This window comes from Triticum dicoccoides, chromosome 7A, assembly GCF_002162155.2.
Source record: "Triticum dicoccoides isolate Atlit2015 ecotype Zavitan chromosome 7A, WEW_v2.0, whole genome shotgun sequence".
Lineage (NCBI taxonomy): Eukaryota > Viridiplantae > Streptophyta > Magnoliopsida > Poales > Poaceae > Triticum > Triticum dicoccoides.
Window position 1 is genome coordinate 34,822,783 of NC_041392.1, and position 10,094 is coordinate 34,832,876.

The 10,094-nt window shown below is 42.9% G+C and overlaps 1 pseudogene; it reads right to left on the reverse strand.

The window, feature by feature from the left end:
• Positions 1–816: 816 nt before the first annotated feature.
• Positions 817–4,700, reverse strand: LOC119328958 (annotated as a pseudogene).
• Positions 4,701–10,094: the final 5,394 nt, after the last annotated feature.

Consider the following 10,094-nt stretch of genomic DNA (forward strand, 5'->3'; position numbering starts at 1 on the left):
GTTTTGCAATGAAGGAATACCTAGGTGTAAGTTCCAAAATGCAAAACAAAGGAATACCTAGGTGTAAGTTCCAACATGGCGGTGCGATGACCGCCAAGATCAATGCACTGCAGTTGAATCGCCAACGTAAAATTCACCGTTTTGCAATGAAGGAATACCGGTGTAAGTTCCAAAATGTAAAACGAAGGAATACCTAGGTGTAAGTTCCAACATGGCGGTGCGATGACCGCCAAGATCAATGCACTGCAGTTGAATCGCCAACGTAAAATTCGCCGTTTTGCAATGAAGGAATACCGGTGTAAGTTCCAAAATGCAAAACGAAGGAATACCTAGGTGTAAGTTCCAAAATGCCGGTGCGATGACCGCCAAGGTCAATGCGACACAACAAATGACGAAAGGGGAGTGATCATGGCTGAAATAGTTTCACTTTTTTCCTTGCTTGAAACCAACAATAGTACTTGCTCAGTTTGCTGTTAAACTGTGAGTCTTGCAACGCACTAAACTTATTTAATAAGTTGTGCAACAGCCAACTTCCATTTGAATTAGATCATGATCTAAATACTTCCTAAAATACAACGGTTGCTTGCATGATGCAGATATCGCTCCTGCTTTCACCAGCGTTTCAGTACATGTTTACTGAAAAGGCAAGGTGAAAAATCAAGCGCAACCTCGTTCCCTCAAAGCGGTGGTCGATACAATAAAACAAAACGGTGTGATAATTCTCAGCTGATTTCTGGAAGGTGGAAACCCAAGTTGCTTTTCAGAATCGATTGAGACAAAATGAAAATTTCAAGCGACTGGGGCATAGCCAGACCATGCAAAAAACAGACAAATCCTATTCAAGTATATTTTTTCTCAACATACGAGACTGACCCTGAAAGCCCAATAAAGACCATCCATCATAGTTTTGAGCAGCAAAACAATTCAACAGACATGTTCTTATTACAGCAGGAAAATCTGGGGCGCAAATAGCTACTTTAAGTGAGTGCACATATGTTTTGACGATCGCCTTGTTTATTGGCATGGTAGCTACAGAGGAAAGATAAAAGAAAACGGAACACCTGGCTCTGATATCGATACAAAACTTCCCGTCAGACCATCAGTGTTTGGCCATGGTTCTGATATGAGAGTTCCATCATGCCCTCATCTCAACATAGGACCCTGAGATCCCTGAGGTGCCAATCAGGGTGATCTGCAGGAACAACAATTCTTCATGAATATACTGAATCAAGCAGCAATGTCTACTAACTTCAGACCAGGAAATCAGCCGAATACAACATAATCCAAACATGCTATGAAACTGAGCAGGAACACCAGCATGAAGACATTAATCCACACATGCTTATATACTTGTGCAGGATCTCACCCACTTTCAGCAGGAAACATTTTAATGAGACAAAAAAAAATATCAAGAAGCAATTGTTTGAGCATCTCCCGGTTTCAATAACAACTCACGATGGCTTGACCAACACTCGATCTGTGAGAAGAAAACAGTAACACTGGAGAAGAGCCTTTACCCCATAATAAGCAGGCAAGTTTGAACAGCCATACTCTTATGGTTATTGCTGAGCTGCCAGTACTGCCCAGTTTCTAGAGGTAACTGGGTACAGGGGAGAATATGGGGGAACGCTACAAAACACCTGGCCAGGAATAAACCAGAAAATGGTTGTGTTTTCTGAATTTCTGGTGAAAGTCGCGGGAAAGAAAAACTAGTTAACAATTTGAGTACTACAAACTAGTCTGAACTAATATAAATCAACCTATCTCGCCTATTCGACATGTAGACTAATTCCAAACTGTTTAGTAGCCTGAGAAAAAAATATGGAACCTCAGACATACCATGGTGGTAACAAAACAGGCGCTTATTTTGGTTAAATCATTAACAAGAGGAAAGCGAGAAAGTGTTATTGGTCATTATGATGCGACACGTAATCAGGGTTATCTGTCTGTATTCACAAACAAGACAAGGAGCATTTGCCAAGCAAGTTTTCTATGGTGTATAGCTAGTACAGTTAGCATAAGTGCATAATACTTGGTAAAAAAGGTAAAGAACACACACAGCTAGTTATTTTCTACGAATAAAATAAAGGTGAACAAGACCATGATCATACTTGTGAATATATGGGGTTGTTAGACAAGGTTTAAGTGTTCATAGCAATTGTAAGTTACGGCTGTCTTTTCTGGTCTATATCACCAATACAATCCCTCATATACAACCTAAGCCAATAACAAGTGACTGGCCTGGGATATTCGATACTTTGCCCCTTGGACAGAGAAGGGGATAAAATGATAATATTGACACATAAGTAAAGAAATGTGATAACAGAAATTGAAGAAACAAATTCATCCAAAAATAAACGTGGAATGTCGCATATATAGAAACACCTTGCACAAAAAGCAATGAACTAACATTACAGCAAACGGCATTACAAGAAGAATCAATGAACCATGATAGTGCATGCAAAGCACCCACACAACAAAGATGTATCAAACATGAGTTCTACAATAGAGACTGGTATAAGAAAACTATATTCCAAGGACCAGTAACTTTCAATAGAAACATACCTTTCCCCACTCAGACCCTATGCCACTGCATCTCATTTTCAGGTGAATCATTTTTGTCCCCAACTCGCTCTCCACCTTTTTCCGTAGATAGTGCTCTTCAGGACCAAAAGATTCCAGATATGTCATGTATCGGCTATAGGCGGATTTCACAGCTTCTTCTAAGTAACCAGGCAAGGGGCCCACATTCTGCAGGAATTAGGGTTGGTAAGACGTAAGCAGAAGCAGAAAAATGAGCCCCAGTCCTGCAAAGAGCAATACATAAACAAGGGGAGAGAGGTGATTAAGTACTGACCTCGCCCGTTAGACCACAAAGATCATCAAGAGCCATTCTTAGGGTAACTAAAACTCCACTAAACTCTTCACATGCTTCAGCTGCACGAAATACATTTTCCAAAGCTTCTTGACCAGCCTTATCATCAGTAGCCATAGATACTGCTTTCTTTGCTTCCTCCACAAGAGAACCTGGAAGCTCGTTCCAGCTAGCAGCCATCAAATCCTTAAATGCAGTCTCAATTTTCGGGTCAGATATTGCAGGCAGATGTTTCTCATTTGAACTGAACATGCGCCTGGAGTTCCATGAGAAAGCATTGTCGCCATCTGAGTATACAATATGAAAATGTTAATCAACAATGAGCACAGAGAGAGAAAAAAAGGCATGGAAATGTATGAAGTTTCAACCAAGGTACTACCTCTGTTCACTTTTATAAGACGTTTTAGACATTCAGACACTGTTCAAAACAGTACAAAGCAAGCTGTCTGAAACATCTTATAGAAACAAACGGAGGGAGTACAATATTAGCAGCAAAATGAAGACTCATAATTCTCTCTGCATTTTGCTACGAAGTGAACTAGTAGCATCTGAATACTGTGCAACTCTGATAACCACACTGATCAAAGTTCAATTGCCATTACTACACAGCCTCCTTAACTGATCAGATGTGATGAAGATCAAGAAATACAAGATCTGAAAATAAACGAGCTACTACTATGAAGTCCTCAAAATATCAAATCTTCACGGAGCCGCTGGCATTGACACTCAAATGGTTTACACATGGATCTAGGTACTATAAGGCTGTTAACCTCGAATAAGAAGTAATGCAATGGCTCAGTTGAGGACAGTGGATACAGATCTCCCAAATTCACTAAAAACAAGAAAACGTTTAATAGCCTGTGATAGAACAATGACTAACAACAGTAAACAGGTAGTTAGCGAATAGCAGTCTCAAGGTGTTCTTGTGACATGTGGTTGCCGAATATGGAGCCATAATATACTCATGGATAATAAGATTAATAATCTAGAGCAGGAAGTGTTTGTTCAGCATGACAGTTACTTAGTTATTCATGAATTCGCAGGTGTTTATCGTCAACTCTCCTCAGACTACTGGTGCACTTCCTTACAAAAATGCTCATCTATCCTGCAGAATCAACAGGAATCACACTCTTATTTCTAGGTTCACATGTTGTATGAGCAGTTGAGCTCAACAACAAAGCCACACGCAAGACAGTATCACCAACGCAAAATTGTGCAGACTGCAGAGTTCAATATGCATCCAGTGTGTAGTGCCAATTGTGTTTGCTCTTGGGTAGGGATTAGGGAAATCAATTTGAGAAAACATTGGAGATAAACACGGTTCGTGCCATGCTAACTGACCCTAGAAACCTCACAGAGCAAGATCAATCACGCAGATTTTACTCTGCAGTCTGCACAGCCATTCACACAGAGAACCGAGATCCAATCTGATGGTAGCTAACGACCAGCGGAACGGGAGGGGGGAAAGAAGGGAGGCCCTGCGCAGGCTTACCTCGGGTGATGCAGGATCCGAGGCGCGCCGCCGACGCCGCGCTGTGCAGGGGCATCCGCGTCTCCAGGCCCGCCGCCGCCGACCTGCAGGGAAACTCGACGTGAGCACGCGCCCGCAGCCACCCACACACCCACGCATCGGTCGATCGATTTCTTGGACCGCCTAGGAGAAACCTACCTGTGGAGGATCCCGGCAGCTGAAGAGGACGAGGAGGCGGCGAGGGGCGCCCGGCGGAGAGCCGATCTCGCGGCGGAGGCGGCGGCGCGGGCCGACGATGCCATTTTTTTTCTTCCTTCCTCTCTCTCGCTTGCGGCTTTGGGGGGTTGTTGGCGAATTCGTTCGGGTTTATTTATTTTTCCTTTTCTATAGGCCCTCTTCGGCTTTGTTGATTCTGGGCCTGGGGTCTCGTGTGACGATGCCATTTTTGCTCCAAAAAAAAGGGTGAAAAATTCCTCCATGGCATGAATACATGATTTATATGGCTAAAAAAGATGAATCCTAGGTCTCCATGTGTTTTTTTCCTTAAAAAAAGGGAATTCATGTTTTCTAAATTTCAGAAACTACTGCTCACCCTGCACGATATTGTTCTGAAAGTTACGGGCACAATCTCTCGAATAGGAGGAATGGCTTCACCATACCAATCGTGAAGCGCTACACTAGAGCCGAACTTCGTGCAGATGATTGAGCAATGGCTCTTAATGCACCGCAAGGCGGTGTGCGTCGTCGGGAGCTGATTGACCTTGCCAATTAAGTTCATGGCCCTATCGTCTTTCAAGAAATGGTTGTATACCTAGTGCTACTAGGAGCCATGTTTGCTGTACTACCTAGAGAACTGGAGACGGTATTAGGTTGTCGGATTCATCGAGAAATGATTGCCTCTCTCCCGATGTCTCCAATTCCCTCGCCTACCCGATACATCTGAATACTGTGATCTATCTGATGTTTTACCATGACAAATAGAAACTATGGCGGTAACAAGCAAACATGAATAACAATGTGTTTTCTTATGGGATGGAAGCAACTAGATGCTTTGTCTTACTAAGTTTCGTCTTTCGTCCCATGGAGTAGTTGGTGCTAGTTTTTTTTCCCTTGAGGAAAAAAAGTGGTTGATGCTACATGCTACAAGGAACGTTGTGCCTAGCAAAGTCGCAATTTATATTGCTAGACCAAGTAAGGAGACAACAAGGAGGGGACATGTACAATTGATATATCACATGCCCGGAAGATTGCATCGGCCATGATGGTGTGATTATATCTTTTGTAGTTTCACTTTAAAGCATATCTTACATGTAGGAGCGGAGTACCAAGTAAGTCCCATCATGATACCACCGATCAGTTTTCCTTCTTTGTTGGCGTTCTTGTGCATAGCAAGTGGAAGATCCATTGATTTCTCCAAATTTTCATATGCATCACGAGTCTTGTGTCTTTTTTTCTATATCAAAATCTACTTTTGTTCTTTTCACATGTAAGTGGAAGTTCTCCAGTGAAATGTACACTACAATTATTTACATGGGAAACAAAACAATTAACAGTTACCGGGGAGGAGAGCTTCCTCACCTGAATATATTAAGAAAACACATAGTCTGTTATTACTCTATGATGTAGGGGCGTCATGCATAGTAATTTTGATAAATCTGAATATGCACAGTGATAAGTCGAACACGGTGTTTCTAATGGTGGTCTTGGACGTATGGAATTGAACACGGAAGACGAAAGAATTTCTTGAATCCCATAATTTCTTGAAGCCAAGTGTCTAACCAAAAAAAGTAGAGAAACCATCATTTGTTAGGACAAAGGTACACTCAATGAGGGTGGGTAGTTGTTGGTTGATCACTTTCCAGATATAAGTTGGGTTCTATGTTCTTTGAGAAATGTTATGGGAGTAGTTTGAGTGGCACCATTTTTCTTAAGTTTGCAAACATTATTCCAAGCCATAAGACATTTAAGGACCAGTGCACAAGTCCTTGTTAGACCATAAGAAATCTCTAGGAATAGCGTCTAATTTTTAAAAGACTTATTTTGGTAGACGAAAGACTGACATAAACTAGATTACAAGCGAAGTAAGAACAGAAGATATAATAAAGTAGTAAGATGAGCCCCTCTCGGAGGGAACCCGACAGCCCAACCGAATAAAACAAGTTCTGAAACAATCTATGATTGGGTCAAAGGTAGTACTTAGCATTTTGGTGGGGAGACAAAGAGACAGTGGCAAGCCTTAGTAGATTAGTGGGAAGATTTGTTGTGTGCACTTCATAGCAGAGACAATGGTAGGGGAAATATTTGTGTCTGAATGGATGTAAAGTCATTTTTGTTGAAGTCAATGGCTAAACCTGTGGGAAGGGCGAATCTTTCAAGAATTTGATAGAGAAAATGATCCAGTGTTAACCATGGAAAGAATGGAGTCAATCGCAGCGAGGTGATCATGTGCATCTAAAAAAACGTGGAGGGAATGAGTGTATTTTGACTGTTTGTGGGTTTGAGAGTTTCGTGTCCTGAATGATCACGATGGAACGCCGAATGGACGATAATTTTCATAGAAGATATGCGCACATTTGTCAGTCACGGAGTCCTCTGATGTTTCATGAGATGATTGAGTAGAAGGCAAAATTCATGATGAAACATAAGCAACACCGATTACTGAAGGAAATAGGCCCTAGAGGCAATAATAAAGTTATTATTTATTTCCTTATATCATGATAAATTTTTATTATTCATGCTAGAATTGTATTAACCGGAAACATAATACATGTGTGAATACATAGACAAACATAGTGTCACTAGTATGCCTCTACTTGACTAGCTCGTTGATCAACGATGGTTAAGTTTCCTAGCGATAGACATGAGTTGTCATTTGATTAACGAGATCACATCATTAGGAGAATGATGTGATTGACTTGACCCATTTCGTTAGCTTAGCACTTGATCGTTTAGTTTGTTGCTATTGCTTTCTTCATGACTTATACATGTTCCTATGACTATGAGATTATGCAACTCCCGTTTACCGGAGGAACACTTTGTGTGCTACCAAACGTCACAATGTAACTGGGTGATTATAAAGGTGCTCTACAAGTGTCTCCGAAGGTACTTGTTGGGTTGGTGTATTTCGAGATTAGGATTTGTCACTCCGATTGTCGGAGAGGTATCTCTGGGCCCTCTCGGTAATGCACATCACATAAGCCTTGCAAGCATTGCAACTAATAAGTTAGCTGCGGGATGATGTATTACGGAACGAGTAAAGAGACTTGCCGGTAACGAGATTGAACTAGGTATTGAGATACCGACGATCAAATCTCGGACAAGTAACATACCGATGACAAAAGGAACAACGTATGTTGTTATGCGGTCTGACCGATAAAAGATCTTCGTAGAATATGTAGGAGCCAATATGAGCATCCAGGTTCCGCTATTGGTTATTGACCGGAGACGTGTCTCGGTCATGTCTACATTATTCTCGAACCCGTAGGGTCCGCACGCTTAACGTTACGATGACAGTTTCATTATGAGTTTATATATTTTGATGTACCGAAGGTTGTTCGGAGTCCCGGATATGATCACAGACATGACGAGGAGTCTCTAAATGGTCGAGACATAAAGATCGATATATTGGACGGCTATATTCGGACACCAGAAGTGTTTCGGGTGATTTCGGAGAAAACCGGAGTGCCGGAAGGGTTACCGGAACCCCCCGGGGAAGTATTGGGCCTTAGTGGGCCTGAGGGGAGAGAGAGGGTAGCAGCCCAGGAGGTGGCGTGCCCCCTCCCATGGGGAGTCCGAATTGGACTAGGGGAGGGGGCGCGGTCCCTCTTTCCCTCTCCCTCTCCCTCTCCCTCTCTTCCTTCCCCCTTCTCTCTTCCTAGTTGGATTAGGAAAGGGGAGTCCTACTCCTACTAGGAGGAGGACTCCCCCCTCCTTGGCGCGCCCCAAGGGCCGGCTGGCCTCTCCCCCTTGCTCCTTTATATACAGGGGCAGGGGGGCACCTCTAGACACACAAGTTGATCTTCGTGATCGTTCTCTTAGCCGTGTGCGGTGCCCCCCTCCACCATAATCCTCGATAATATTGTAGCAGTGCTTAGGCGAAGCACTGCAACGGTAGAACATCAAGATCGTCACCACGCCGTCGTGCTGACGGAACTCTTCCCCGACACTTTGCTGGATCGGAGTCCGGGGATCGTCATCGAGCTGAACATGTGCTAGAACTCGGAGGTGCCGTAGTTTCGGTGCTTGATCGGTCGGGCCGTGAAGACGTACGATTACATCAACCGCGTTGTGTTAACGCTTCCGCTTCCGGTCTACGAGGGTACGTAGACAACACTCTCCCCTCGTTGCTATGCATCACCATGATCTTGCGTGTGCGTAGGAAAATTTTGAAATTACTACGTTACCCAACAGTGGCATCCGAGCCTAGGTTTTCTGCGTTGATGTTATGCACGAGTAGAACACAAGTGAGTTGTGGGCGATATAAGTCATACTGCTTACCAGCATGTCATACTTTGGTTCGGCGGTATTGTTGGATGAAGCGGCCCAGACCGACATTACGTGTACGCTTACGCGAGATTGGTTCTACCGACGTGCTTTGCACACAGGTGGCTGGCGGGTGTCAGTTTCTCCAACTTTAGTTGAACCGAGTGTGCCTACGCCCGGTCCTTGCGAAGGTTAAAACAGCACCAACTTGACAAACTATCGTTGTGGTTTTTGATGGATAGGTAAGAATGGTTCTTGCTAAAGCCCGTAGCAGCCACGTAAAACTTGCAACAACAAATTAGAGGACGTCTAACTTGTTTTTGCAGGGCATGTTGTGGTGTGATATGGTCAAGACATGATGCTAAATTTTATTGTAAGAGATGATCATGTTTTGTAACCGAGTTATCGGCAACTGGCAGGAGCCATATGGTTGTCGCTTTATTGTATGCAATGCAATTGCGTTGTAGTGCTTTACTTTATCACTAAGCGGTAGCGATAGTCGTGGAAGCATAAGTTTTGGCGAGACGACAACGATGCTACGATGGTGATCAAGGTGTTGCGCTGGTGACGATGGTGATCATGACGGTGCTTCGAAGATGGAGATCACAAGCACAAGATGATGATGGCCATATCATATCACTTATATTGATTGCATGTGATGTTTATCTTTTATGCATCTTATATTGCTTTGATTGACGGTAGCATTATAAGATGATCCCTCACTAAATTATCAAAGTATAAGTGTTCTCCCTGAGTATGCACCGTTGCGAAAGTTCTTCATGCTGAGACACCACGTGATGATCAGGCGTGATAGGCTCTACGTTCAAATACAACGGGTGCAAAACAGTTGCACACGCGGAATACTCAGGTTTAACTTGACGAACCTAGCATATAACAGATATGGCCTCGGAACACGGAGACCAAAAGGTCGAGCGTGAATCATATAGTAGATATGATCAACATATTGATGTTCACCATTGATACTACAACATCTCACGTGATGATCGGACATGGTTTAGTTGATTTGGATCATGTGATCACTTAGAGAATTAGAGGGATATCTTTCTAAGTGGGAGTTCTTAAGTAATATGATTAATTGAACTTAAATTTATCATGAACTTAGTACCTGATAGTATCTTGCTTGTCTATGTTTGATTGTAGATAGATGGCTCGTGATGTTGTTCCGTTGAATTTTAATGCGTTCCTTGAGAAAGCAAAGTTGAAAGATGATGGTAGCAATTACACGGACTGGGTCCGTAACTTGAG